We start from the raw sequence: 25,164 nt of genomic DNA on the forward strand, positions 1-25,164 counted from the left end.
CGTCGGTTTGTAATTAATTAATAGTTTTATTTTATTTTATTAATTAATGTATAATAGGAATAGCTATGTAATTCATTTGTAATAGTTATTTTTACCGACGTTTCCAAAAGACGGATTACAATGAGACGGAGTCTATTTTTGGATAATGTTCCAAATCCCACAAGGAAGAGCCACTTTTGGAATAAAGAGGCAAGGGACCAAGGAGTTGGTTTCCGAAATGTAATAGACTAGTTTTTATTAACTAGGTGACCATACTAGGATTTATTCATATACTTATTGTGACACCCCCGCAATAACGCAAAAAAAACAACTTATAAATTCAAGCGGAAATTGGGAAATTTTTGAAACTTTTAAAGTTTAAAGCGCGGGTTCATTAAAATCTAAAACACAAATAAAGAATGCGGAAATAAAATTAAGTTTATACAAACGTGATAGTCAAAGATGAGGGAAAATATATCCCTCCAATGACAATACAATAAAAGGTGAGTCTAACCAATCCTAATAAAACGACTACTAGTCCAAGGTGCTCGCTAGCTCACACGTCTAAACCCCACAAACGCATCTTCACAATCCTGTCATTCATGTAAACATGAAAGCCACAGTCAGTGGAGAGTAACTCAGGGTTCTCCCAGCCACATTATGTTAAAATAAACGTAACAAGAAACTCAATTAAGCAAGGCGTAGAAAATAATGGTAAGCAATGTGAGTAAATAAATGTCATGGAATAAAACTTGCCAATTGAATAAAAATAATCAAAGTGACTAATATTAGCATAACATAAATTCATCCAAATTATGTGAGACATTTGAAAAAGAGAAGACGAGTAACCGTTAAATAATTATGGACACACATCCCAAGTAAAAATGACATATGCGATCATCCATAATGCAAGACATTTACCATTCTTAGACTATAATTTCCCCGGGTAGGACTACGATAATATTACGGTCCTAGTCTAAATCTGCAGATTCTCGGGTGTACATCCCGATTCGACGTGCGCCAGCATAGCACGCACCCAAGACTCGACTACTAATGGAGAACGAGTACCCCAATCGCCAGAACAACACGAAAGTGGCGGAAAGACTAAGATAAAACTCACTTGCCAGAACAGCACAAGTGGCCAAAAACCGTACTTGCCAGAACAGCACAAGTAGGCCAAAAACCGTACTTGCCAGAACAGCACAAGTAGGCCAAACCCGTACTTGCCAGAACAGCACAAGGAGGGCGTAAATGTAAGTCAAGCAAAAGGTATAGCGAAATGACAAATTTACATGGATATGACCCAATTTAATTAAACATGTAGAATAAACCATACGTACTTGAGACGTGATAAATAAATGAAAAACAACAATTAATAACTCGTAAATGGAGTATTCCACGTCATTTCACACTTTTATAACGAGGACCACCATTTTATTCCATATAACTAAACCATTTGAACGCAAGGAAAACAAGCGGAAATGAACAATTGCATCATGTAAAACATGAGATGAAACATAAATAATCACATGTGAGCCATTCATAAGCATATGCCGTAATATACGAGTGACCCAACAATTACAAGGCATGTTCAAAGCTTAACATGGGATATGAGAAGGCATAGAACAAGAGGAAAGACGGTCGCGGGCTGCACAAAAGACAAGCTGGACACACCCCTATCAACGCTCACCATGCTCTTCAACGTTTCACACTAGCAATGCTTTCCTCAATGACCATAATTGATAATTCTAACACCACTAAAAGTCCAGCAAATGCAAGGCTTATCACACAACTATTTACGCTTTCCATGCTCTCCCTACATTCGGAATTCACTCATTCACACCAGTAATGCTTTCTTGGATGAACCTAATACCATTAAATTCGTAAAATAACAAGCAGCACACCACTAAAAGTCCCTTGCTAGCGTTTCCTATTTCGTGTAGTCAACACTTTCAAATGCAACAGCTAATTCGTAATCCTAACATTGAAACTCTTTCTTTGTAGTAATCTAGTACTCAGTACAGCAGCACTCTGTCTGAACAGAGCACCAAAAAAAAAACAACGGCAGCATGCAGTAAAAAAAGGCAGAAATCCCCTCCTGTCCAGCCGTCTTGGGACAGTTTTCTAGACCAAACCGAGACGGATTTTACCCGTACAAAAGACCAAATCCCAACATGTGCATGTACTTGAGACAATAGCAAGAAAGTTGGTTCAATTTAGCATAAAGAAACCCGTCAAAACAGCCCAACCAAACCCATTTTTATGGTTCAAAAAGCTCATTTGAGACCGTCTTAAGACAAAGTTATAAACATGAAAAGAATGGAATTTCTTACATACAATCGACCCGATTCACACCTGTATATGTACCATGACATGAGCTATCAAATTGACTCGAACCAACAACAAAATCAACCTCAAAGTCGAGTCCAAAACTCTCCCAGTGCAGTCCATTTCCACGGTTCTAGCCCAGCAAAATAAGTTAAGACTATTTTGGTCTGGTCTAGGAAATGAGAAGGTAATTAAAGGGAAGCTGGGGAAGCCACTACGCAAAACACACAAGCAGGCTACTGAGCAATTGAACAAACAAAAAGAAAGCAATCATCAGTGATGAAGGTTTATTTGGTCTCGAACGAAAATGGGATAAAATTAATTGGCTCATTTTAACACCAAAAAGCACGCCTAAAGCAGTCCATTTCACGCCCCAAAACAGTCCTCATACACGCCCAAACAACCTAGGCAAGACCGTCTTAAGACAACTTTTTAAGCATGAAAAAGATAGTATTCATCCAAATAAATTACCCAACATAATTACCCATTTCACCATGAATCCAAAGGTACCAACTTTTCTCAAAATGGATAAATAAAACTTGTATAAAACCGTCTCAAACAAACACCACATGAACTCAGCAAGAAGGAAACTTTATATTACAAAAGAGTAGAAACACATGTAAGCACATATAAATTTCGACATAATGTCGAGTAATCCCATCACCGTTACCTTTTTGCTCTTCAAAGAATACATTTCCGACTCAAAACTACTCCGGGTTGTCCAATGGCACACCTAAAACACAAAGAAAACGGTTAGCACGGGATTTTCGAACCATAAAGGACACGGTCAGAAAAGGAGAAGAGGAAAGCTTGGCTCTTTCTTACATACAAAGAAGGAGAACGAGAAGAGGAAGCTAATGGAGCGAGAATTAGCGAATTTGGTCCAGAAACGAAGATGGAATCTGAGTTTTAAGCTCCAATAAAAATGGTGTTTTATTGTTGTTGTTGTTTACTGGATGTTGTTGCTTGGTTTGCTCGAAAAAAAAGGAAGGAAGGAGGGGTAGGGACGGTATGAGTGTGAGAGATAGAGAGAATAAAAGGATTATTTGAAGTGTAGAGTATAAAGTGAGGGTGTGTTGTCGGTATGGGATAGGTGAGGAGTAATCTAGTCTCACATGTGAAAATGTGACGGTCTTTTGCTAGACGAAAATACGTCTTAAATCTACTATAATTTAAGACGGAATTTTATTATTATTATTATTATTATTATTATTATTATTATTATTATTATTATTATTATTACTGTCCAGTTGAAAATATATATTTTTATACAAACAAGTTTATAAAAATTATGTAACTTTTATAAAAATTATGTTTAAAAATAAAATTAATAAAATTAAATAATTTAAAATATAAATAAAACAATAGAATGGTTAATTATAAATGTTAAAAGTGAGAAATTCGCGGGTGTTACAATCACCCCACCTTTTAAAAAGTTTCGTCCTCGAAACTTGAAAGTAGAAAATGAAAGGTTATAAAGATGAAGCCGGACCTTTTGAAGTCGGCAACCAAAACATTAAAAGGTTACTTCTTGTAAGAATTAAAAATTCCTTCAAAGTTTTCAAGTAGAATTTTCAATAGTACTAAATTCTCGTCAAAGGAACAGAAGTGTTCTCGTTGCGCATTCAAGAACATCACACTCCAAATCAAAGACAAGGTCAAAAATCAAATCATTTGCAGAAATCCAAAATCAAAATACTTTCAAAAATATTTATGAAGAGTTTTCAAGAGTATAAGTCTCCTTCATGGAACGAAATTGCTCTTGTCGTGCACACAAGAGCGCTAACTTTCCAAGTCAAAGACAGGTTTAAAACAAAATCATTCGCCGATAAGCGTAGAACAAGTTATTAGACGCCTTTAATAACAAGTCCTAACATTCCATCAACGTTAAAACTAAATGAAAATGATAATCCACTCAAATTTTCTTTTGCAAAAGCCAAAATAAAAATAAAAGTTTCATTTTTAAACTAATAAAGGAGTCAAGTTCTTGAAATTATAACATTAAACATTGACAAAGAAATCGTAAATAGATCAAAGTTAGTTAGAAATTGAGCAAAATTAAAAGTAACTCAGCTTTAGCAATTAAAAATCATGATAAAGAAGTCTATACTCAAAGAACAAATGAGGAACTAAATCAAATTTTTATTTTCAAACCTTTAAAATAGGTGAAGTTTTGTAAAAGTAACATAGATTTTTTAACAACGAACCAAAAATGGTAGTTTGAATTGTTTAGAAATGAAAAGTGACTTAGACATCATAAATGCAAGGTACGTTAAGAGAGTCCAAACTTAACCAACAAGAGAGCTTTGACGAACTTTCTAGGGGTAAGAGTCGAAGTAAGGTAAACAAGGATGTCAAAGATAGAGTTTCATAGGTTACGAGTATCAAACTTAAAGGAGGAGAACGACGAAGCGAGGAAGAGCAGCATGGACGGTAACGCTTATGGTCAAAGAAAAATGGAAATTAGGCAACAAGGAAACGCCAGATACTCAAATCTCAAATAACAACATCATCTTAAACGGTTCCAAAAACTTCCAAATAAAAATAAATCTCAGAACCACATTACTTCCGAGGATTTCCTCAAAACACTTACGTTACTTCATCCTAAGCTATTCCATAAAATAAGGTACTTCACTATAAGTGTGATTTCACCACTCCAAATCCTCAAACGTCTACAAACAACCTCCACGTGATCAAGGCCAAAGCTTCTAACAAAGCTATACTCATATCCAACTAGTGTAAACTATGAGTTTATCAAAATGGTAAAACCCTCAATCAAAATCCAAATTCAAAAGTTCTTTTGCATATTCTATCATCTCAAAGAGATCTTGTTATACTCTCGAAACCTAAAGCATAGATGGTGACATTCTCCAAATTACGAGACAACCACCCAAAACATCTAACTCATCTCAGCTCAACATCTATCGATCCCAACTTATAATTACATCTTAAGAACTCTGGCTACTAATCCTCATTACCGCAAAGTGAATACCCAAATGAGATTCCAAAACTAGCAACAACTCTCGCCTAACATGGTTCTTATGTAATCATCACAACACTCACAAAAGTATACCGACTATGCTAACCTCGAGCTCAACTCAAACTTCCAAGTAACACTTTCATCAGCAATGGCCAACAACGTCCTAGAGGTGTTTCCTTCCAAGCTCTCATCATAAACTCTACTCCATGTCAAAACCCCAAGCAACAATACTCGAATTACCAAGTTCTCAAATTCCAAGTATAAACAACAAGGCCAAGTTCCATAACCTTAGTATCATAGGCAACTCACACTTAACACACAGGATCCACCAATCAATTATACTCACTTTATCAAGGAACTAGGTATAAGAATCACTAAGTATGCCTCATCACACTACCTAAGTCTCTTTAACATCATAGCCTCTCAAAACCAGGGTTATGGGTCAACCACAAACAAACTCCACAAAGCCAAATTATCCAACCAAGGTTAACATCCCACAAAAGAAAGATGACTTCTAAAAGGTGTCAAGGGAGGATTAGCAAGGGACAAAGGACAAGTTGGGAGGGTACAGGAGTAGCTTCCAAGGTAGAAGAAAAGAGAGTTTAAAATAAGTAATAAGCATCAAGAAGTGAAAGAACAAGGCACAGTACACAAGAACGAGGGGTATCTTCGAGGAAGTAGAAGCATTCTTCAAAGGTTGAACGAATCTTCACCAAGTCTTGATCGCCACATAGGTACGTTCACGGTCATTGATCCAAGGGCACACAGAAAAAAAAAACATTAATTGACAATCAACAAACATGTTAGAACCTACCACGAAGCATATACAAAGAGACTACCAACTTAGGTCCTTAATTCTACCCATCTCTGATTTATTATTTAAGGTCAAGTTAAAGATTTATGTTTGGGGTACACGTTGGTATCAGAGCCTATGTCGCTCTCGACGCACACACGTGTACCCCAAATTTAAACTTGAACTTGACCTTGAATAACGAATGAGAGATGGGTAGACTTAAGGACCTAAGGTGGTAGTTTGTAGTGTGTTTGATCGTTGTTAGGATCTAACATGTTTGTTATTTTTCAATAATTTGTTCTTTTTCTCTTGGATCGACAAACCATGAGCTTACCCGTGATGCAATCAAGACTTGGTGCCTGTTACCGGAAATTGGAGAATTTTTCTACTTCCTTGAAGATATTTCTCGTTCTTGTGTACTTTGCCTTGTTTTTTTACTTCTTGATGCCTATTTCTTCTTCTAAACTCTCTTTTGTTTTACTTCGCAAGCTACTCTTGTACCCCCCCAACTTGTCCTTTGTTCCTTGCCTATCCTCCCTTAACGCCTTTTGATAGTTCTCTTCCTTTTGTGGGATGTTAATCTTAGTTGGATAATTTGGCTTATGGAGTTGTTTCTGGTTGACCTATAACCCCGGTTTTGAGAAGTTGTGATATTGGAAGGACTTAGGTAGTGTGGTGAGACGTACTTGGTGATTCTTATACCTAGCCCCTTGGTAAAGTGAGTATAATTGATAGGTGGAATTCTGTGTGTTAAGTGTGAGTTGCCTATGACACTAAGATTATGGAACTTGACCTTGTTGTTTATACTTGGAATTTGAGAATTTGGTAACTCGAGTATTGTTGCTTGGGGTTTGACATGGCGTAGAGTTTACGATGAGAGCTTGGAAGGAAACACCTCGAGGACGTTGTTGGTCATTGGTGATGAAAGTGTTACTTGGAAGTTTGAGTTGAGCTTGATAGTCGGTATAATTTTGTGAGTGTTGTGATGATTACATAAGAACCATGTCAGGCGAGAGTTGTTGTTAGTTTTGGAATCTCATTTGTATTCACTTTGCGGTAATGAGGATTAGTAGCCAGAGTTCTTTGGGATGTAATTATAAATTGGGATCGACAGATGTTGAGCTGAGATGAGTTAGATGTTTTGGGTGGTTGTCTCGTAATTTGGAGAAGGTCACCATCTATGCTTGAGGTTTCGAGAGTATAACAAGATCTCCTTGGGATGATAGAATATGCAAAAGAACTTTTGAATTTGGATTTTTGATTGAGAGTTTTATCATTTTGAGAAACTCATGGTTGACACTAGTTGGATATGAGTATAGCTTTGTTGGAAACTTTGACCTTGATCTTGTGGAAGTTGTTTGTGGATGTTTGAGGATTTGGAATGATGAGATCACACTTATAATGGAGTACCTTGTTTCATGGAATAACTTAAGATGAAGTAACATGAGTGTTTTGAGGAAATCCTTGGAATGTTGTGATTATAAGTTTTGTTGTTAGGAAGTTCCGGAACCATTCAAGATGATGTTGTTGTTTGAGATGTGAATACCTGATGTTCCCTTGTTGTCTAATTTCCTTTCTTCTTTGATCTTAAACGTTACCGTTCATACCTCTCTTCCTCGCTTCGTCGTGCTCCTCCTTTAAGTTTGATGCTCGTAACCTATAAAACTCTATCTTTGACATCCTCGTTGACCTTACTTCGACTCTTACCCCTAGGAAATTCATCATAGCTCTTTGGTTAGTTAAGTTTGTATCCTCTTAATGTACTTTGTTTTTATGACATCTAAGTTCTTTTCATTTCGTACAATTTCTAAGCATTTCAAGCTACCATTTTTTATTCGTTGTTAAAAAAAAAAATCTATATTACTCTCACAAAACTTTACCTATTTTTAAAGGGACAATAATAATAGTGATAATAATAGTGATAATAATAATAATAATAATAATAATAATAATAATAATAATAATAATAATAATAATAATAATAATAATAATAATAATAATAATAATAATAATAATAATAATAATAATAATAATAATAATAATAATAATATAATGGTTAATTAAATTATAAATGTTAAAAGTGGGAAATTCGCGGGTGTTACACTTACATGTTTGCTTGTTTTATTTTCGCGCATGCCAAAATCGCCATTCACATGCATTTTATTTTCGCGGTTTTCAATTCACGTCATTTACATTCAACAAATTAATTCACTTATAAGGAATTTATGACTAAATTGACAAGATCTCTCACATAACTAAAATTGAGATTAGCCTTACCAATTAGTAACACCTATGAATCTCTTGTTCATTAGAGCCACGCTCGCCCAAGCGGGGTGTTCTCTTTTTACCTTGGGTAAGTAGGGTGGTAAAATATTATCACACGCTAAAATTGGTTGGACTCAACGGGATATAAGACGGTCTTGTGTTCCGGGGCTAGTAGATGAATTTGAGGAAATTCGTCGACCAAGAGTTCTAGAGGTAGAATTAGTCAACGTGACTTAACGAATTTACGCAATTATGGGATGTTTCGCCCAAGCGATGCTCATTTTTGTTTAATATTTGGGTCTTGGAATCATTTATATAATTTAGTGGGAGGTCATTATATAAATGCTAAAACTTGCTAAACATGTTTTTACAAGTAATTTTTAAAACAATGAATGTTAATTTTTCCTTTTTGTTGTAGCATTTTAATTCGCAATGGCAACTTCATCAACTCCATCGACTACTTCACTAGGCAAAGATTCATGGCTAAGGTCCGTAATGGACAAATGTATTTTAAAAGATGACGGTAGTAACTTTCTTGAATGGGAATCCAACATCAAAAGTGCCGCGTTGTCCGACAATGTGCTTACTTACTTGACCGGTGCTCCTCCAATCGAGCCCGGTGCAAGAGCTTCATCGGCGGTGCGGACCGCCTATGATGACTATGTGAGGATGTTGAATGATATCAAGAATGTGTTGATATGGTCAATATCGCCAAAGCTCAAGCTATCATGCATTTCTTTAAATGCTTACGAGATTTTCACTCGTATGATCACTATGTTTTCACAAACACCAAAAGTCCGTCAATACGATGCGGCGGCACGCTTCTTTGAAGCTAAGCTTGAGAGGGGCCAAAAGGTTGGTCCCCATGTACTCAAAATGGTCGAATATGTTGGCATCCTAGAGCGTCTAGGGTGTAAGATTCCTAAGACTCTTGTGGTGGATCGTATCCTTCACTCACTCCCCACCAAGTTTGCCCTCTTTAGGGTAAACTACAACATGAATGACATGGATAAGAGTTACCATGAAATTCATGCACTCCTCACCCAAGCGGAGAGGGATATGGAGGCTAGTGGGAGTGAAAAGGGAGATGTTTTAACCATGAAGTTAAAGAACATGTCTCTTGGAGTTAAGAAAGGAAGAGGGAAAGAAAAGTCCCAATTCAAGAAATCGTCAAAGAAACATGACAAGGGAAAGGGGAAGGCCGTTGAGAATGGCAATCCCAAGGCAAAAAGTGTCAAGCTCTCCGAGGCCGAATGTTTCCATTGTAATGGGAAGGGGCATTATAGGAGGACTTGTCCCAAATACTTGGAGGATCTCAAGGAAGGGCGTGTGACGCCTATTGGTATGATTTCCTCTCTCTATGTGATAGACGTTAATTATGTTTGTACTTCCACTTGGGTACTTGATACCGGATGTGGCTCTCACCTTTGTAACCATTTGCAGGGTATAAGGGACGTGCAAGCACTAGCAAAAGGTGATGTGGATCTCCGCATGAGCAATGGAGCTAGAGTAGCCGCCGTTGCCATAGGGACCTATGTGCTCACTTTAGCTAGTGGTTTAGAGTTGTATTTAAATAAGTGTTATTTTGTACCAACTTTAACTAAGAACATCATCTCCATTTCGCGTTAGACACGAAAGGTTTTTGTTTTATGATTAAGGACAAGTGTTGTACTTTTTCTTTTAATGATGTGGTTTATGGCAAGGCCATTTCAATTGGAGGCATTTATGTTTTAAATGAAGTTAATGACGTTTATCATATGGAAACTAAAAAGCTCAAAAAGGGTGATCCAAACGAATCCTACCTTTGGCATTGTCGTTTAGGCCACATAAACGAAAGACGCATTAAGAGACTTGCTTCATCAAAAGTGCTCAAACCATTTGGTTTCGAATCTTATGGTACATGCGAGTCTTGACTTTTAGGCAAGATGACTCGTGCATCTTTTGCGGGAAAAGGGACACGAGCTAGTGAGGTTTTGGCTCTCATACACACGGATGTGTGTGGACCATTAACCATCACCTCTAGAGGAGGTTTTCACTACTTCATTACTTTTACTAATGACTTAAGTAGATATGGGTATGTCTACTTAATGAAGAACAAGAGTGAAGCCTTTGATAAGTTCAAAGAGTTTCAAAAAGAAGTAGAGAACCAATTGGATAAAAGGATAAAGACCCTACGGTCCGACCGTGGTGGTGAGTATCTAAATATTAAATTTGATTCACACCTAAAAGATTGTGGTATAGTATCACAATGGACTCCTCCTGGTACGCCGCAATTAAATGGTGTGGCCGAAAGGAGAAACCGAACTTTACTTGATATGGTTCGATCAATGATGAGTCTAACTGAGCTTCCTAGTTCATTTTGGGGTTTTACCCTCTTGTCTGCAGTATTTTCACTAAATCGAAGCCCGACTAAAGCGGCCGATAAGACTCCATATGAGATATGGACAGGGAAAGTCCCTCATTTGTCATTCATGCGTATTTGGGGCTGCGAAGCATACGTTAAGATCAAGTCTTACAATAAGCTTGCACCCAGGTCTGACAAATGTCTTTTTGTAGGATATCCAAGGGAAACACGTGGCTATTACTTCTACAATAAACACGAGAACAAAGTGTTTGTGGCTCGTGATGCTGTCTTCCTAGAAAAGGAGTTTATTTCTAGGAGACAGAGTGGGAGAAAATTTGAACTTGAAGAAGTTCGAGAGCCACAAACCGAGAATGAGGTAGAGGAGAACGTGGAGGATAGCATTCCCTCTTCCTCTGAAACGGTAATTATTCCTAGAAAGTCAAGTAGGATTTCTAATCCACCTGACCGTTACCTTGGTAGCATCGAAGAAGATGGTGTTTTGTTACTTTTTGAAAGTGATGAACCCACTACCTACAAATCGGCCATGTCTAGTCCCGACTCCTCGCTTTGGCTAGAAGCCATGCGGTCCGAAATGGATTCCATGTACGAGAACCAAGTATGGGACTTGGTGGATTTACCTGAGGGAGTGCGACCCCTTCAGTGTAAATGGATATATAAAATTAAGCTCGGCGTGGACAAACATGTGGATGTTTACAAAGCTAGATTGGTGGCAAAAGGTTTCACCCAAGTTCATGGTTTACACTATGACGAAACCTTCGCTCCAGTCGCTATTCTTAGGTCCATTAGGATAATCTTAGCGGTTGCCGTATTTCATGATTATGAGATTTGGCAAATGGATGTCAAAACCGCCTTCTTGAATGGGATTTTAGAAGAAGAGGTGTACATGATACAACCTGAAGGTTTTGTGGATACATCTAACCCTAAGAAGGTGTGTAAGCTTAAAAAGTCCATCTATGGTCTTAAGCAAGCATCTAGGAGTTGGAATCATCGCTTTGATCATGTTATTAAACAATACGGTTTCACTAGAAGTGTGGAAGAACCGTGTTTATACATGAAGTTTAGTGGGAGTAAGGTTGCATTCCTTGTCCTATATATGGATGACATATTGCTCATTGGGAATGATGTTCCATCACTCACTTCCGTTAAGGAGTGGCTGGGGAAACACTTCCAAATGAAGGACTTGGGAGAGGCACAACGAATCTTAGGTATCCGGATCTATAGGGATAGGTCCAAGAGGATACTAGCATTGAGTCAAGAAGCTTATATTGACAAAGTTCTTGACCGGTTCAATATGAAAGACTCCAAGAGAGGATTCCTACCTATGGGCCAAGGGATTACTTTGAGCAAGTCACAGTCTCCCTCCACCCCTAAGGAAATTGAACACATGAAGACCGTCCCTTATGCTTCTGCTGTTGGGTCTATCATGTATGCTATGATTTGCACTCGTCCCGACATTGCGTATGCCTTGAGCATGACAAGTCGGTATCAAGCCAAGCCTGGTGAGAGTCACTGGATAGCCGTAAAGAACATCCTTAAGTACTTGAGAAGGACTAAGGATTCGTTCTTAGTGTTTGGAGGAGAAACTGAGTTGCGTGTAAGAGGTTACACGGACGCAAGTTTCCAAACCGATCGGGATGACATGAAATATCAATCCGGCTATGTGTTTATGCTAAATGGAGGAGCTGTTTGCTGGAAGAGCTTCAAGCAAAGTGTTACTACGGATTCTACAACAGAGGCTGAGTACCTTGCAGCGTCTGAGGCTGCGAAGGAAGCTGTTTGGATTAGGCAGTTCATGGAGGGGCTAGGAGTAGTCCATTCCGCCAAAGATCCTATCACTCTATTTTGTGATAACAGTGGAGCTATTTTTCAAGCCAAAGAGCCTAAGTCTAGTAACAAATCTAGACACATTGAAAGGAAATACCATGTAATTAGAGATTATGTGGAAAGGAAGGAAATTGACATTTGTAAGGTTGGGACAGATGATAATATTGCTGATCCTTTAACCAAGCCTTTATCAAAGGCTAAGCATGATGGTCATGTCGTCGCTATGGGATTGAGACGAGTACCGGATTTTCTTTAGATTATGGATATGTAATAATTGGATAGTGTATCTTTTATTATATATATGATAATCACATTCATTGTTTTCGCATTCATTTCTTTTATGAATTTTTTATTTAGTGTGACTAAATTTTAATACCTTGTTTATCTGAATAAGTTGTGGAGACAATGTTGAACACTATTCAAGTGAATAAGATGAACATTGTATTTTGTCCCTAGTCACTTAATGAGGTGACGTCTCGGAGTGACTAGATTGTAAGTCAATTGATGGTTGTTCAACACCATAAGGTCATATGTGATGACTGGTCGATTACATAGGCAGAGTGTGTGACATTTTGCCGTTTAGTGACCATTTAGAGAGTCCCTAAGTTCTATTATAGATGCCTGGTCGTGGCGGGGATCTCTAAGATGTTCAAATGAGTCGATTCTTTTGACTGGAGACTATTATCTGAGCAGGTGCAGTTTCCGAGTGACTTTGGTTTTTGTCCTAGGTCGTGCCGTGAAAAGAGGCCGAAAGAGCATTTACTAGGTCATGGTGAGCTGTATTGTGCAATAGGATAGATAGGGCATACAAGAATTGTCCACTCACGTTGGGTAACTATATCTCAAGGCCACTCGAGGAGTTAATGACTACAAATGCGTGGCCACGCTCGGAAGTAATCTGTGAGAGATTTTTCCGGTCAGGTAGTCACACTCCCGATCGAGAAAACCACTCGCGATGTGTTCATGTGCAAGTGCGACCTGAAAGACACCTTGCATTGAGTGGGAGATTAAAACGGACAAGAGAATTGGTAGCGCACACCTTGTGTCGGACAAGTGGGAGATTGTTGGAGTTAGTGTCCTCCACAATAGTGCGTTAACATATTAAATCTCATTAATGGAATATCATCAGATATTTATTTATTTGATCCTCGTCAGTTGATTAACGTAAATCGATAACGGTTGGCTGACTAGAGTTTGACGTTATTGTCGTGAGACGGCGGTGATCAACTGACCCCTTTCGGTCACACCTAAAGGAACGAACCCCAATTGATAACTAATTAATTGTATGAGATACAATTTGTTTAGTCCCTTGATTTATAGACTAAGAGGTTAGTCGATTATTTTTAGAGAGATTTCGAGTTACGAACTCGAGGAGCGGCAGTTATTATTTAATTATGAGATAATTAAATAATAAGTTTTGGGAAACGGGTTTTAGTTAATTAACTGTTAATTTACTAAAATTGTAATAATTGATTAATGTGATTAATATTAGTACGTAAATAATATGTGTAGTGGTACACGTATATTTACGGAGTGAATTGGACAAATTAATTATGGAAGTATTTAAACATGATACGATGTTTAAATTAAAAATTACACGGATTTGTGCGACAAATATAAGAACCAACATGGACCCGTAAATGGTCAAGTGGACCGTGTAAAATAAGAGTAGTGGATGATTATTCACATAATCATTTCACCTTATTTTGTATACTACCATAATTTATCTTATGTAAGAGTTTGCATGTGATGTAAAATAAAAACATAAGACAAATTTTCTCCACTCCCTCACTCCACCTTCCACCCGCCACTTCCCTTCCCTATATACTCCATCTATTGTTCACATTTTACTCTACCTCATTTCTTTACTCTACCTACATGCATGTGAACATTTTATTCATCTCTCTAAAATAATAATCCTTACTACTAAGCTTGTTAGTAAGAACACAAATAATATTACTAAGACTAGTTAGTAATACTACTAATAATAATCAAGGGTAAAATATTAACAAGTTCTAGTTCATACTTGTTATTATTTTTGGGTTAGTTCTTGGGTGCAACAAGAAGGAGATCTTCTATTTTGAAGATTTGCAAGGAGGATCTTCCATTGGTATAAGCTCAAAAACAAGCTAGTAAGGTGAACTAGTTTGTGCCCTTTTTACCACAAATTCAATGTAAGGAAATTGTTCTTTCCTTTTATGCTTTCATATTAGCATGCATGTTACATAAATCATCTAAATGATAATTTATGAGATAAATTAATTTTGTTAGAGAGTCTAATATGGATCTATGATCTTTCAGTATGCTGGTATTCTTGCCCAATTTACACAAAAAATGAGCTTTGTGGTTCTCTCAGAAACAAACACCCAAAATCATTTTAAATAGAGTTTTCAAATCAAACTTTAAAATGATTTATATTCGAAATGATTTTTCAAACCAAATTAAACGATTCAAAACATCAAAAATTTATCTTATTTCAATAAAATAACATCGAGAAATATAAATTGAAGTTTAAAAATGAATTTATCGAGAAAACAAACCATTAATTTAAGTGTCATTTAAATTAGAAATAACCATCGAAGGCGCCCATTTTGCATCGTAAAATGAGTCACAAATATTGACAATGCCGACGAAATACATGTCGTCCTATCATCATCAGGTGTTTGACGGCTTTTCTATAAATGCCAATATCGATAGATACGGGTATCTACAGAGCCCCCACTTTGACTGAGGCTTGGACAAGGCGCTAGTCAAAGTATACCCCAAGTCCCTCTCGACCTGAGGATTCCGCTGTTCGTTTATAGTCCATTAGACTTGCATATATATGCTCGCCAGCCATAAGAAGAGGTTATTCCTGAAGCTTCGCTAGGGATTAACCTTTGCTCTTGTATGTTTATTGAATCATCGTTGGTCATCGATCCATTTATCTTGAACAAATGGTGGGTTCAGCCTTATCCTTAGGTGCCTACGTATCCGTTGCAACGTAATCAAACCCGTATCCTAGTTCGACAACTCCTAGCATGCATCCTACTAATCTATGCCCATGTGGACAAGACGTTTCCCAAGAAGGTTGCCGTCATTCTCAAATATTTTTTTTCTGCTCCGGAATTCTTCCTCTCTTGTATTGCCTCTTGTATTGACTCTTGTATTGAATTGAATCATCTATTGACAGATGCTCATTGCTTTCAACGGCAGAATTCTTCCATTTCATGCTCTTGTATTGAATTGAATTGAGTTAAAAACTCTAGTGGATGTCATCTGTTCATTCTGATAATGGTCTCTGAAGCCAACGGCTTCAGAACCCCGAGTTGAAGTATTTCCTGTTACATTTGAAACATGGAAAAATACATACGACAATAACCATCATATAAACACGTAGTTATATAATCGATCTTTGAGAATTGAATCATTTTGAAGAAATGGACCTTAGGCCCGGGTTTTGAACTTGAATTGAGAGTATCCACTGGGGATGCATCACTACTTGGATCATCGATCTTTTTGAAAAATGGATCATTTTAGAAAAACCAGATCATTGACCCGAGGATTGAACTTAAACATTTCGACCAAAAGTTGAATAATTGGGCTTCGGCCTAGGTTTTGAATTTGAAGTTGGAAGCATTCGCCGTGGATGGAAAAACAAGATTTTTTTTGAAACATAGCCATGCGAACAAAAGATATGACTTGTACTTCCTACGACCCATAGAAATAAAATGGGCTTAGCGCGGTAAAAATTATAAGAATGTGCGGGTCTTTATTCAAATATTGACTCGCTGAGGGTAGAAATGTAAAATGGCCATCCCGACACACGAAACGAATCTAAAACTTGCGAAAATAGATGAGTTCAACATAGAAAATCCACGCTACCCGCTCCATAGGCCCATTGGGCATGCCGGCCGAGGCCCATTGGCACTTGCTTGGGTGGCACTCTAGGTATCTTAGATGTGTTTGCTTTCTTGTTTTTCTATATAAGGAGACCTGGTTTAACCATAACTTCGCATCTTCAAATTTCTTCTTTCTTAAAAATATCATCCTACAAACTTTCAAATCATGAAGTCGTTGATCGGAAATATGAAGGGTTGGGCTACCGATTTCAGAGGGCGAGAGACCCAAAACCTTCTTGATGTTGGGATTCATCAAATAACCCTGCATTCGCAAATTAGACCCCAAACCGTTTTTCTAGACGAGTGTTTAAAGATGTGGGGCCCAGTTCATCACGTCTTCGCGTTTCCTAAAGGCGAGATATGCCCTCTTCCCGAAGAAATTCCTGTCTTAGGAGGGTGGAAAACTACTCGTGAACCCGTAATTCCTGATTTCATGTCTAGCTGGGAGAGGAAATATCGCGAGTATCTAGGCTTATCTCGTAATGAAGCCTGTGAAATTGTTAATGGAGGGCGAGTAAACTTACTCGCATTGATGGCCAAATTCAAAACTGCTTATGACTCGGCAATCCCGACTATTTATCATCGTCGGGCCTTTGGGCTTATCATGCTGCATCTTTAGTGCTTCGAGGGAAGTATAGAAGGTCCGATTTGTCAACGTCGGGCCCGACTTATTCAAGTCGTAGAACAAATGGAGGGTCGTCTGAACCCAACTTGGATTATTTTAGCTCAGACTATCAGAGGCCTGGATGCTCGGAAATCCAACCCAACAGTTGCATTCACTGGATCTACCCGTCTTCTGCGGGTTTTTCTTTCTTTTTTTTCGGCTTCGGTTTTTCTTCTTTTTTTTTTCTTTTTTTTTTCTCTTTTTTCCGGCTTCGGCCCTTTTTTTCCTTTCCTTTCCTTTTTTTTTCCAGCTTTCTTTTTTTTTCTTTTTCTTTTTTCTCTTCTCATCCCATCTGTTGACAAATGTGGCTCTTAGAGAGACTCGAGTTGTCCACCTAACCTTCTGTATCCAAGAAATATCATGTGAGCAGCTTCACTGCTCGACCCTTAGTGTGTGCCTTTGGCCAGACATCGGCTTATTGGCGTGAAATGCTGACTATTGAAGCCGGGTCCCGCCGGGTCCCATGTTCATTGGATCTTACCCTGGGTTTCTATGGACTCATTCACAGGCCTTCCTGACACTGACAGGACAAGGTATATCACAATGCTAGACCTAGATCGTTCTATCTATATTTATCCGGATCGAGTACTTCGTCGATTCGGTCGTCGAGATACTGTTCCAGCAATCAAAGCTGTTCGTGGGCCAATCTTCGATGTTACTCATTCTAACTGCCAGGACTGGCTCCAGGCTTGGTATGGTAGGACTATTTGGCATATGGTTGAGCCACCAGAATCAACATGGGTCTCTCCCTCTTATTTGAAATGGGTTACCGAACCATCTTTCGAAATTAGGAGAAAGCCGCGAAAGGACGATGTCGTGGATTTGAAATATCGCCAAGACAACTTGCAGAACAAAAATTATTTCGAGGAATTTTTCTCGGTCGTTCCCGAGTCTGGATTTGAGACTGATAAGAATCCTAAGACTGACACTAAGACTTCAAGTGTTTGGCAAAGGTTGGGTTCAAGGCCAGTGATGGGCCGACTTTGGCTGAAAGGCTCGGTCATCGACCAAGTGTGAAGGACAGACTGGGCCCGCGCGAAGAAAGTGTAATTCCTTCAAAGAAACGGGTGAGAGTGATGATGGGTGAGACGTCGTCTCGTTGTGATGGGTCACGTGACCCAAGCTCGGCTTAGGCTAAGTCTTAGCTTGGTTTTTTTTTTCATCTAGTATCTCCTATTATAGTTGTGTGCTTTCCTTTCTGGTTTGTGTGTGATGGGCTTAGCCCGGAATAAAACTTTGTAACGAGCTTCGCTCGGAGTTTAAGAATAAATAAAAACTATTATTTATTAGAAATCCCCAATTTCTGCATTCAAAAATTTCGGTTTTTATTGCATGTTTCGTATTTCGGTTGTACTCTTTTAAAGAGTTGCCTACGTATCTGATTTGCAATAGAATCAAACCGAGTTCGTAGTTCTCCCTTTAAAAAACTTTATGCAGTGTCAGCAAATGCCAACATCTTATTACTTATTCTAAGTACAAAACAATTCGAATATTTTTTCATAACCTTTGATAACAAGGCCCTTTTCAAGGATAATACTTCCTCAATTGGTCCAAGTTTGTAGGATTAGCAAAATTATTCCCGTTCAAAATCTGTCAGTCGAACGGCACCTCCCGACAAAATCTTCTTTAGCAAATAGGGGCCTGTCCAAGTCGGTTTAAATTTATCACTCGGGTCCACTGGTAACAAAGCACAAACTGATGTCAAAACCAAATCCCCTTCTTTGATTCCTCAAGGTTTCACCTTCTTATTAAAAGCTCTCTCTATGGTCTTTTGATATAGTTGTACATGGTGTAGTGCATTCAAACATCGCTCATCGAGCATCACTAATGAATCATATCGGGGTTGGACCAATTCCGCTTTCGGGATCTGACTTTCGAGCAGTATTCTCAGAGATACTATTTCTAATTCAGTTGGTTGAACTACCTCCATTCCATAAACCAAATAATAGGGAGTTGCTCCCGTGGTTGTTCTAATTGAAGTTCGATACCCCCATAATGCGAAGGGTATTTTGTCAAGCCATTAATGGTATTTATCCGACATCTTTTTCAAAATGACAGTAACCGTCCTTTTAGCAGCTTCTACCGCACCATATGTCCGTGGTCGATAGGGTGATGACTTGTGATGCTTTATCTTATACTTCTGAAGTATAGTTAGGTTTCAACAAATAATTTCATTCTGAATGAATTTTACCACTTGATTCGCTTTAAGTTCTCTAAAGGACTTCGCCTCTACCGACTTCTTGAAATAGTCAATTGCAATAAGGATAAAATTAAACAATGTCCTCCCGTTCCGGATGGGTTTACTTTTACAATTACATCGATTCCCCAGGGTGAAAATGGTTAGGGTGATGTCATGGTATATAGCATAGAGGGTGGTACATGTTGGATATTTGCGAAAATCTGGCAATTATGGCAATGTCTGCCATATCTACGACAATCTGTCTCCATCGTTATCCAACAGTTAGCCCAATCTCATAATTTTTCGAACCAACATGTGTGCGTTCATGTGTGGCCCACATTCTCTGTCATGAACTTCTTCCTTTGCCTTCTTAGCGGTCGGCTTATCAATACATCATAGCAAAACACCTTGGGCTGTTCTTTTGTATAACTGTCCGTCATCTGTCCAAATAAATTGGGATGCCAACATTCGTAAGGCACGTTTCCCTCATGTATCAAGGTCGGTAGGGTACTCTCCCATCTCTTTGTACTTTAGAGTAGCTATATACCAAGGTTCAGTTTCACTTTCTTCAGTATCACTAATTGCATTCACATAAGAGGGTGACGATCTTCTTTCGACACATATTGTCATGCTATCCATATACTTGGGAATATTGATCAATGCGGCAAGTTTTGATAGCGCATCTGCAAATTGATTTTCATCTCTTGGGAGGTGAATATATTTGACATCTTCGAAGTATCGTTCTAATTCCTCGATCCTTGCTTGGTACGGAGCAAAGCTACTACTTTTAATCTTCCATGACCCGACTACTTGATTGATTACTAAGGACGAGTCTCAGTGCACTAGCAGCTTTTTCACACCTAAATCGAGCGCAGTGCATAAGCTTAGTAGACATGCTTCATATTCTGCAGCATTGTTTATCACGTTGAAGTCCAATTTGATTGAGACTGGCACGTGTTCACCCTTTGGGGAGATTAGGAGAATTCCGACTCTATATCCCATGTAGTTTGATGCTCCATCATAGTATAGGCCCCACACATCATCTTCTATGTGAACCACATCTTCATCGGGAAATGACCAAGTATCGAATACCTCGGCTTCTTCGATCGGATTGTCGGCGAGGAAATCGGCCACAACCCTTCCTTTAATTGCTTTTAAGGGTACATATCTGAGATCGAATTCTGATAACATGAGAGTCCATCTTGACATTCTGCAATTTAGCACTGGTTTTTCAAATATGTACTTGATTGGATACATTGTCGAATAAACACTCACGCTGTAACTTAGCATATAATGTCTTAACTTCTTCGTTGCCCAAACTAGGGCCAAGCATGTCTTTTCAAGAGTTGTGTATTTTACTTCATATTCTAAGAACTTTTTACTAATGCAGTAAATGGCTTTTTCTTCTTTGTCAACAGTTTTGGCTAACATAACCCCCATTGCAGTATCCATGACAGTTAGATATAGCTATAATGGTAGCCCGACTATAGGTGGACTGTGAACTGGCGGTGTGGATAAAACGTCTTTGATTTTCTCAAATATGACTTGACATTGATCGTCCCATATTTCATGTTCTCCGACTTTCCATTCTTGAAGATCGGCTCACATATCATTGTCAATCTTGAGACAAATCGACTTTTGTATTATAATCGGCCCAGGAAACCTCGAATTTGCTTTTCGGTCTCGGGATGAGGCATTTTCATAATGGCTTTAATCTTTGATGGGTCAACTTCGATGCCACGGTGGCTAACTATGTGGCCCAAAAACTTGCCAGAATTAACTCTAAATTCACATTTCTGCGGATTCAACCTCATGTTGTATTTTCGTAATCTCTCGAAAAACTTTCTCAATGCTTCGAGATCACCACTACATTCTTTTGATTTGACGATCATGTAATCGACATAGACCTCTACTTCCTTATGCATTATGTCATGTAGCAACATCGTCGCTGTTCTTTGGTATGTTGTCCCGGCATTTATAAAACCAAAAGGCATCACTGTGTAACAGTAAGTTGCCCACTGTGAGGTGAAGGTTGTCTTATGTATATCTTCTTCGGCCATCTTGATCTGATTGTAACCAGCATACCCGCCCATGAAAGATAAGAGGGCATGATTTGAGGTTGTCAACCAAGATATTGATTTAAGGTAATGGAAAACCGTCCTTCGGACTTGCCTTGTTTAGGTCACGAAAATCAACGCAAACCCGAACTTTCCCGTCTTTCTTCGGTACTGGCACCACGTTGGCAACCCACTCTGAGTATTCCGACACCTTGATAAACCCAGCTTTGAACTGTTTATCAATTTCTTCTTTAACTTTTAAGGACCACTCGGTTCGGATTCTGCGTAGCTTCTGTTTCACTGGCTTAAAACCCGATTTAATTGGAATTCTATGCTCTGTAATTTCCTTGTCAATTCCCGACATGTCTTTGAGAGACCATGCAAACAAATCTTTGAACTCACCCAATATATTAATGAACCCTTGTTTCTCAACGGGATCTAAGGTTGTTCCTATCCTAAGCTCTTGTGGTTCGACTAGGGTTCCCACATTAATGGTTTCCGTACCTTCGATTATCGAATTCCTTTGATCATATTCCTCCAACCCTTTGACCAATTGTGGAGGCGGTTCAAATTTCTCATCATCTTTGACCTGTTCGTCTCTGACCTCATTTTTAGTCATTAAGAAAACAATCATTTTCAAAAATCGAATTGCAATGTAAAATAAGACAAGTCATAAGCAAACTGATTCATGTTATTATTGATTTGAAATTGCGCGAATATAACCAACATTTGAGCCAACTGATCAAAGGTCAGTGGAAAGATACGGGTATTCGGGACAGGCCCCAGAATACTAGTATTAGAAAGGGGTATATGAGAAGGAAAGACTGGGGATGGGGTGTTTTTAACACTTGACTCCTTAGATTCAACCCTAGGACTCAACTCAGACTCAGTCTCAGACCCAGAATTATTATCTGGCTTGAACATTTTGCCTTTTCCAGTGGTCAGCTTGAATACTAATCCCTTATTGTCGGTCCATTTAATGGTTTTCTGCCATCCCGAGTTAGTCCTCTGAGGATCTACATCGGTGATGAGGGTAGATGGACGGAACCTCTCACTCCTTAGAATCATACTTACGAAATCTTCGTTTGGTATCACTGGCTTCCTTTCTTCTCCAAAGAGGAGACCCATAGCCCTTTCATCGGCAATATGAGCTAGCTCAGTCTTAGCCGCCATCACAGCTAAGATATCTTCTGATATAGTGACAATCTTGGAATACTTCAATTCCTGGGACCATTTTGTTACTCCTCGAGTCGAAAACGGGTTCGGGAAAGTCCATGCAAGTGATTTCTTCCCCTTATCTCATGAAATGATTGTTTAGGGTCAAATGATACAACTTCATTTTGATATCTCGATCTTCGATCGACCTTCCTCTTTTCTTTAGGAAGTCTTCGTCGGTTGGCTCATATCCGAGCCCAAAGGTTATTCCTTTAGCCATAGGTGGTTTTAATTTGAGTGTGTCCTTTCTTCGGGGGTATATAGAGAAACCAAAGTAATTCCCAGTCTTAAGAATTGCTTCACAGACATGGCTTCCCATATATAGATTCATATTCTCCAGTTCGGGATTCATTTCGATCGCGTTGATAATCTTAAAACCACAAGAATCATTGACGACTTCGGCCCTTATTTCAGAGGTAACGTCCCCTCCAGCTACCACTATAGGGGCAGTGTCAACGGTGATGGATTCGCCATCGAATGGGACCTTGATTTTTCGGTACAAGGTTGACGTTACGACCTTTACGGCATGAATCCAAGGCCTTCCTAGCAATAGGTTGAAAGATGAGCACACATCTATCACTTGGCAACTTATCTTCTTCTCTACCAGTCCAGTTCGAACCACTAGATTGACGAGCTGAGCCACACGACGCACTGTGCCATCGAATGCCCTGTAAATACCCGTATCCGTCGATATTGGAATTTACAGAAATCCCGACAAAACACCCGATGATGATAGAACACATGTTTGCTTACATCGCTCGTTAGAGGATTTCGTTTTGTGATGCGGGACAAGCGTTATTTGACGGTTTTATAATTTAAATGAAATTTAAATTATTTCGAAATAAATGAAATTTATTTCATCGGTTTTCATATTTTCGAGTTTATTTAAAATTTAAAGCTTTTCTAATTTATTTGAAAAATAAATTATTATTCAAAGTTTTTATCTTTGAATTTATTTGAAATGAGATATGTGACAGTTTCATTTTTATCGCTTTATTTAATTTGAAAAGTTAGATTTTTATGCGGTTTTAAACGAGGTTTTTTGAGACAGTTTTAAGCTCGATTTTTGAACGGATTTGAGCACGAGTTTCGAGATAGATTTGGCACATCCCCCCATCCCCAAGGTCTCGGGTTTGAACTCCCATACCACCACCCGCCCCCTTCCTTTTTTCTTCCCTAAACCCGACACCATCAACATCCCTCTTCCCCTATTTTTCCCGAGCCCAACCCACAACCAAACCACCACCATTCCCAACCCAAATAGCCTAGCCATCCACGCATAACCTATCCCAATAGACCAACACCTATCCTAGCCAAAACCCACACCAAAACCCGCACCCAAACCCGCAACCCACACCCGCACCCGTGCCCTGTTTTGCCGCTTCAAAACAGGGACTTCTCGAGTCCCTTTTCGAGCCCCATCCCAACCAACTCCCTTCCCTCGTTTCTCTTACTTAATCCCCAAGTAAAGGAAGATATTTCCCTCACCTCAAGAGCTCACGAAATCTCCACAAAAACCGAACACAATCTCCTTCCATATCCTTTCCAAAACCAAAATTATATCCTTCCATACTCCATATCTCAACCAAATTCTTTTACCCTTCCATAAGCCAACTCCTAAGCAGCCAAATAACCTAATCCTAGCACCCCATTCCCGTTTCCTATATAAACCACACACATGAACACCGAAAAAAGGGGACGAAACAACACGGTTTTGAGAGCTCTCGAAACCCTAGCCATTGCCTTCCTTTTGTAACACCCCATACACCAAATGCCTTACCAGGACCACCTAATGCATGTGAATGCTACCATCTCGACTACCCGAGGCAATGTATATCAAATAGACAAAAGGAAACGTACTTTATTAAGTAAATTTAAAGTGATACATGTCCAAACCAAAACTGTGAAATGAAAATACAACTGTTCCAAAAATGCCAATCAAATAAAGTAAACAAATGTTTAACGACACCGCAGAAGACTTCTAGACATCTCGTGATGACTCAACCCAGCTATCCCATGCGCGTCCATCTCATACCTGCTCAATACCTGCTCACCATCCCCAAATGGATCACCATAGTTTTCAAAACATTTAAACGGGGCGAGTTACTGATTACACAAACCATAATATATAAAATACAACATACACATTACCCAAACTCCGTCTCAACTCCACCCTCCTGACTACACACTAATGTGTATAGTCCTACCAGAATACCCATCGCAATAGATATTCCTCGCCGCCAGTGAGGGACCGCAGCCGTTCCCACCTAAGCCCCGCTCATCTCATCCGAGCGATAACCCATGTTCCTTAATGTGCATATACCCTCTGTGGTGGGTTCCACAGAGGGCAAATCAAGGGCGTGAAACCACTCCCGCAAGTGACTCTACTCAGCCGAGGACGCACCTCGAGAACCGCAGACAAACAATCACAACCAAACTACAAAATCAACAATCACCAATTCCAATACGATATAGACAAATGTTATTAATCAACAACCACCAACAATCAATCAACCAACCAACATGTATGTAACCAATAACTGAGTAGGAAATCCTACTTGGAACAAGCAATCACAATACCGTCACAAGCATCTAATCAATAATGCTCCTCTACGAAACCTCCTCCTATAAACA

At 38.9% G+C, this 25,164-nt stretch overlaps 1 long non-coding RNA gene across 1 annotated transcript; it reads right to left on the reverse strand.

Moving 5' to 3' along the window:
• Nucleotides 1–369: 369 nt before the first annotated feature.
• LOC141623418 (uncharacterized) lies at nucleotides 370–3,368 on the reverse strand. Its single transcript, XR_012533361.1, has 3 exons — nucleotides 3,133–3,368; nucleotides 2,978–3,040; nucleotides 370–572 (listed from the first exon to the last, which is right to left on the reverse strand). It is a non-coding gene; the product is annotated as an uncharacterized LOC141623418 (long non-coding RNA).
• Between the last annotated feature and the right edge of the window lie 21,796 nt (nucleotides 3,369–25,164).

This window comes from Silene latifolia, chromosome X, assembly GCF_048544455.1.
Source record: "Silene latifolia isolate original U9 population chromosome X, ASM4854445v1, whole genome shotgun sequence".
In the NCBI taxonomy this organism is placed as follows: domain Eukaryota; kingdom Viridiplantae; phylum Streptophyta; class Magnoliopsida; order Caryophyllales; family Caryophyllaceae; genus Silene; species Silene latifolia.